Here is a 7564-nt window from a genome sequence, read left to right on the forward strand (position 1 = left end):
ATTTTAATGTATTAAGCCTTGAATATATATATATATATATATATATATATATATATATATTGTAATGCTGCGGAATGTGAAATATGATCAAACGTAAGCAAAAAATCATAGCATAAATATGTTTTTACCAAATAAAATAAATTGTTGAGTCCATCTTTCCTAGAATGTGGGACTGGGTAGAATGCAAATTGATTCTATAAATTACTATGAATAACATATATCGTGTTAAAAACCATTTCGTAATGCATTTTAAAACCTTATTTGAATATTACCTTTAGCAACTTACGTAAAGCATGTCTTTAGGGTGTGTTTGATACATAAGTAGGACATAACAGAGCAGAACATCTGTTTAGCGTCTGATAAGACATGACAGACCTGGAAAAAACAAGACAAGATAGGTTAAACGACCAATTTACCCTTAATGAACTGTTTAGTGTTTTTTAACTAAATAATTAATCTAAATGAAAATCAACAAAATAATATTTAAAAAGATGAGTTTGTAAAAGAAAGTTGGTCTAATAATTAAACGTAGACCCAAAACTTGCATAATTAGTTTAATCATCCAAGTGATTTTCTTTGACAATCTTAGATGTTATGTATATATAAGAATCCCACACTTCAAATGCATCAACAAAAGTCTAAATTGTAGCAGAAGAGTACTTGTCTTCAACATTCCAACCAAGAAACAGGAGACACTAAGATGACAGAATTAAACAAAGAGAATAATACTGCAAATCAACCACACTATTATTGTGTATGTTTACATGGGTTTGCATAAACGCTACAAGCACATACATTGTAAACCATTTATTTTCAACATCACAGAGAAAATGCTATCAATTTATTTTCTAACAGAGGAAATCAATTTTCTTGCTAACACAAAATGCAATCGGTTTATAAGAAAGGAAGTTGATTTTCGGGTTGACAAAAATCGGAAACTACCCACCAGTCGACCGATGTAGACGAAATCACAGTTCACAGAAATCGATTGATCTAGGGGTTTAGAGAGAAAAACAACATTGATCGATTAGCACACTTGAGAAATCGATCGTTTCCAGATTTAGGAGAAATCAACTGGCACACTTGAGACGATCTTTGACTTCAGAACGACATGAAAGAGGCAATCGATGAGAGGTGTGGAAGAGAGTCGCACGTATCAGGGGTGAGGGGTATAATGGTACATTAGGTCTTATTCCACTTCGTTCCACGCCAAACATGGGACAAGTGTGTTTTGTCCTGTCTTGTCCTGTCCCGTCCCACCCTCTTCTATGTACCAAACGCATCTTTAATGCCATCTCCAATAACATTGTTGCCTCTAACATTTCTTCTTTAAATGATTTCTTTAGTTACACTTTATTAGCTTTAATTATGAGCTTTATTCTTTTTCAAAAGAGTGCTTTTTTTGTTTCTCATAGTTAGATACAATAATATGATTAAACAACGTATAACATAGTAATTTGTAACTATATTTTCATTATAAATATAAAATAGCATAACACCACATTCAAGTCCATAGAAAAACAATAACTTCTGATGTATGTTGAGTCCTACTCGAAGTCATCCTCTAAATTATATGTTATGCACATTAATTGATTGGGAGGAAACAAAAGAACCAACAGACAGAATACTTGCCTTCAACCATTAAGATCTTTCCTAAAGTAGAGCAGACAAAATACTTGCCTTCAACCTCTAGTGCAATATTTTTGGCTTGTCATTTTACCTGCTAATTCTGCACCATCCATTAATTGTTGCAATGCTTAGATGTCGAACGTAGTCTTCAATCCCAATGTAGTGAAATCAAGAATGGTATCCCTGGGTCACAACATGTGCTACATAGAATGCATTAGGAAGACATTTGATTGATCAAAGAATGATGGATAACAAGCATTCGTTCGATCGATCATATCATGTTTGCAACATTCCTTGCATAGCCGAAACCTATCGTAATATCAATATAGGTTAAAAGAAAAACACATACGAGACATATATGAGATGTTTGATGGATATAAAGACTCACTTTCAAAGTCATAATGATGATGATTTGAATTGTAAAAAAATAAGATTCAGAAACTTGCCTTTTGTTGCAACAAAAAAGATTTGTCTAGTTAGATTGGGTCTTTGGAGATTCGATGCAGAAGCATGCAATGGATGAAGTCACATAGTCTTTAAATGCATTCTTAATCGTATCTGGTCATATCTCAAAGCTGTAGTATTTTGTCGGAAACATTGCATTCTTCCATCCTTGCACCCAATGACAAACAATCCACGGAAAGCAATCGGATAGCCAAATGCTTATCACACTTCATCCAAATAAAAAGACAACATATTTTCACTTGATGGTGTGTACAAGGTTCTAGAAAAACTTACGTCTCTAAGTCCCTTCGAAGTTCGAAATATATTACTGGCAACTAAGAAGTATGGAACTGGAATTACAAAAAATGCTCTGCTACATGAATCAGTCAGCATTAATTCCTGATGAATAGATGCAACAAAACATAGATGGCGGATTAGGAGTGAGTGGACGATGATTATCCATTATATTGATTCTTAATCCAATCATGACGTTAATGTGATCCCAATCACTCTCTTTATCAAGAAACATTTAAAGATTTCCTCTATTGCAATATCCTCCAACAAATAAAGCAAAGAAAACCCATCAAACCCATACAAACTTTTACATACATACTATAGATTTTACCTGGAGAAGAACCAAGAAAAAGGTATCCAAAAACAAGGCTAATGTCCCTCTGTTTTCGATCTTTTTGCTTCCCAGTCTACCTAACCATATTTCTTTATGTGTCGAGAGGAGATTGGGAGGGCATTTGAATGTGGGGATATATTTCATGGTGTTGCTTGAGTTCGTTGATCAAGAGAGTTGGAGAATGGATTTCAGGGGGGAGAGGGGGCGCACGAAGCGGATGTAGGTTAGGATTAGAATGGATTTCAATTTGTCGGCCAGGGAGAAGATATACGGTTTAATACTCACATCTCGATTTTAATGTTTTATTTTATTATTTGTCTCTGTCGATGTTATAATACGATTTTATGTGTTTTGAAGAAAGCAATAATGATTTTATTTTTGAATAAAATATAAATTTGAAGATATCATAAAAATTTGAAAAAATATATATATATCAATGTTAATATCAAATCAACTATTTAAAAGTTCTCATTTTTATGTAATTTCTTTAATTTATTTATTTTATTATAATTTAATTTAAGTTTAATAACGAAATAATTTATTTTTGGTTTAATAATTTTATAAAGATAATAATTAAATATTCTGTTAAAACTCGATAATTATCCTAATTATATTTTAGATCTTTTATATTTAAAATGAGATGTTTATCATGTATTTAATTATGTTTATCTGCAGTTAGTTACACGAATTCAGATATGGAGCTTTAATAAGGGGCTGTTTGGCAGTTGCTGAAGAAATGTTCGCACCACACTCTCTTTTATACATGCTTCAAGAAATGTTCGCACCACACTCTCTTTTTTCCAGTTTATTCTACGTCTCTTTGGTTGTGAACTCTCATTGACAGTGTCCATACCTTACAAATGATGACATATAACAAATCAAGATTGAAATCCTAACAAAGGATCACATATAAAAGTTCTAATAATATGCAACGCAGTGTAGTTTGAACTGCGGTTTGATGATTTAAAAACCGTATCCTGACCTTAGTTCCTGACACTATAATCCTACACTATAATAAGTAAAGCATAACCCTTTAGCCGTTGGTAAAAACTGAAGTTTTATGGTTTTTTCAATGTGTTCACTTTCTGAAGCTTCCTTCTTCTAAATGCAAGACTGTTTAAAGCTATCTTAAATAGGTTAACAGACCTAAAAGAGTGATACTCATCCAAAAGGGCAATATATCTACTTTCTTGATGAATAGCGATTGCATATGTTAGATGGTAAAAAATTAAGTATCCTGATAATTAGAAGATAAGTGTATGGAGCATAACGTAGACAATTGAGTTCTTGCACACTTCATGAAAACGGAATGTGTGTTGATTTATTGATCAAAGCTCATGTGGGTTTATATCGTCTAAATGGTAACAACAAGGTGTAATACATAAAATATTTTAGCCAAACTCCTCTACTTACCTAAGATTTGCCAACGACAAAAGGAAAAAATAGCAAATTGCTCAAGATATATATTATGGAAGCCCAACCTCCAACTAGTCAACTACTAGCATAGCAAAACTAACCATTGTGATATCAAATAAGAAAAATATTACAGTGATACAAAAGATAAAGATTCTATTTTTATTGGACAAATAAAACATGCCCTTTAATTAAAGCCAACAACTGTAATTTAGAGAACCAATATACAAGGTTCAAGTTGATCAACACAAAAATGAAACTCAAGACCCTATAAAACCCAAGCATATTTCAATTAGCATAGAACTGTTCACCATCCATTGAGAATAGGCATGGCAACAGGGCGGGGATGGGGCGAGTTTTGTAATCCCCGGCCCCGGTTTGTGGTAACGTCCCCCGGCCCCGGTTTGTGGTAAAGTCCCCCGGCCCCGGTCCCCGGCGGGTACGGGGATTATTATCCCGTCCCCGGTCAATCTCTAACAATCCCCGGTAAAATCCCGGTCAAAACCCGGTAAAACCCCTTGCTTTTGTTTGCTGGTTTCTATGAAGAATACAGGGAACAAACCCATGTTCCATTGTGTGCTTTCTGTTTGCTATTTCTTTGAAGCATACGGGAACCAAAAACAATTTTCATTTTGACTTTTAACTTAAGAACACAGGGAACCAACTTCAAGTTATTGGTTGATGAAACAAAAATTGATCCTGATTTTGTTGTTGAAGAACACATGGACCAAAAGTTGTTTTAAAAACAGCTTCTCATTGATTGATTTAGGAGAATATGGTTTACAAATGAGCCTTTAGGCTACTGTTTGAGAATGAATCATAGGGACCAAAAAATATGCTTCTTTTCTGCTTTTTAAGAACCACAAATGTCCTCAAACACAGGTTTTAACACAACTACAGGGACGAAAAATTGGCTTGTGAGAGTGGAGTCTTTTGGCTACTGTTTGAATGTAAAAAACAGGGACCAAAGATCTGCTGATGACAGTTATATAAGTTAACCATTGATGCCCTAATGACAGTCACAAGGTTCACAATCAAACCGTAGGCTCTGGTGTACATCACAGGGATCGAAAACACATTCCCCATTGTCCTTGTTTGTATGTCAAACACAGTGGCCAAAAATCTGTTGATGACTTAAAACACAGATATTTAAAATAGGGGTTGTTTGTTAACCACAAGAACCATAAATGTCGTAGTCACAAGGTTCACAATCGAACCTTAGGTTCTTGAAAAACACAGAGATCAAAATAGGGGCTGTTTGTTAACCACATAAGAAGGGTTTATACCCATAAGCAACAATGTAGGGAGAGGTCTTACCTGTGATCAATTGGTGACCGAGCGAGACTGGTGACTGATGAAGAAGAAGAGAACGACGAGGGTTGCTGGCGATTCCTACAGATGAAGAAGAAGAAGCGTCATATGGACCGATGAAGAAGAAGAGAATGATTTCTCGATGATACCATTAAGACTTAAGGTTTGATTCGGTCAGACATTTTCTTGTCCGGATAGAATTTTATCTCCAATCTATATATAATCTTAATCTTGAGTTTTAAGTAATATACATTAATAAACAATACTTTATATATAAAAAATAGATTTTAAAAGTTTTTGTCAAATACTTTATAATATATATATATATATATATATATATTAAATTTAGGTTGTCTTAGAAGATGATAATTTTATTTTTATTTTCATGTCTTAGAAAATGATAATTATATTTTTCTTAAGAATATGGCATTTGATCTATACATTTAGGTTTGTTAAAATGGATATGATTATCAACTACAAACAAAGGATTTAGTTGAGCGGGTGCACCTTTAAGGTGGGTGGATGAAATGTATGTAAAGTCGTTTGATGTCTTTTTACTCGAATTACACTGTTTTGCAGGAATTTTTAAGTTTTTGGTTTAACTTGTAGGGATTTTTAAAGTATTTTGGTTGATTTCGATGGTCTTTTTCAGTTTTTTGTTGATGTTCATTGTATTTTCTAATATCTTGATTCCTAAAGGCTAGAGCATCCATTAAAGTTTAACGTGTACATCTTTCATGCTCCAAACAAATTCTACTTACGAAAATGGGTTAAGTTAATGAACGGAACCTCAATTGGGCCTTCCATGGTGCATCAGGTTGGTTAACGATCAATTTACCTTAAAACTAATGAATGATAATCTGATTTACAACCTAACAAGTTTAAATAAATGAATAATGACCCTAATCTATTCATTTATGTCTCATAAACCTAATCCAATGACCCCCTCCACCCCCAACACATTGGGGGACATTGTAATATGATATTTGGTGAAAACGGGTTTTTAGTGGTAGGATAAAATTGTTGATTCAAAAGCTTTCGATTTTTAAATTCATCTTTAAAGATGTAACTCGTCTTGAAAATTTGTCATAATAAAACCGATCAAGTTTGAAAACTTGTTGGTTTGTTAAACTCAAATAAGTCACGTTCTGGTCTTCTTACCCGCCAAAGTAAGGGATCCCTAACGACAAGGGCTGTAGCGTAATAATTGAGATCATGGGGGATGAGGTGGAATATCTCATTTGTCCAATTCTAGATATACATAATAATTGTGGTCATTGAGTTTATCAGACTAATTTCTTACAATTACAGTTTATCAAGATTAGTCCAAACATAACATGAGATACCTTAAAAAAAAATTTAATGAATCCCGTGGCCATTAAAGTCCAATAAGAGTACGTAGAGCTAGTCTATAACAAAAGTTATTAAATATATATTGAGTAGCGATGGAGTATGATACAATGGAACCGATGCTAGCCAATAGCCACATTAACATTTGATGTTAACTCTTTTTTTTTTTTTTTAAATTTAATCTAAGGTCTCTTTATCATCTTCAATGCTTATTTGGCTATTTATATTTAAGAACTGTCTTTATTGACGTCGGAAAAAAAAAATATATATATATATATACTATATTATAAAGCATTTGACAAAAACTCTTAAAAATCAACTTTTATGCATGAAGTATTGTATATTGATGTATATTACTTCAAATTCAAGATTACAAGTAAATTATGTATAAGTACAACTTATTAAAGCTTCATGTTTGAATTCGTATAACTAACTGCTGCGGATAAACATAATCAAATAGAGAATAAACATCTCATTTTAAAATATAAAAAATCTAAAATATAATTAGGATAATTATTAAGTTCTAACAAACTAAATAACTATTATCTTTATAAGAAAATTATTTATACTATATTATAAAGCATTTGACAAAAACTCTTAAAACCCACTTTTTATGCGTAAAGTACTGTTTATTAATGCATATTATTTAAAACTCATGATTACAAATAGATTATACGTAAGTACAACTTATTAAAGTTTCATATATGAATTCGTGTAACTAACTGCGGATAAACATAATCAAATACAGGATAAACATCTCATTTTAAATATAAAAAATCTAAAATATAA

Source organism: Cynara cardunculus (genome assembly GCF_001531365.2).
Source record: "Cynara cardunculus var. scolymus isolate 2C chromosome LG 11, CcrdV1, whole genome shotgun sequence".
Lineage (NCBI taxonomy): Eukaryota > Viridiplantae > Streptophyta > Magnoliopsida > Asterales > Asteraceae > Cynara > Cynara cardunculus.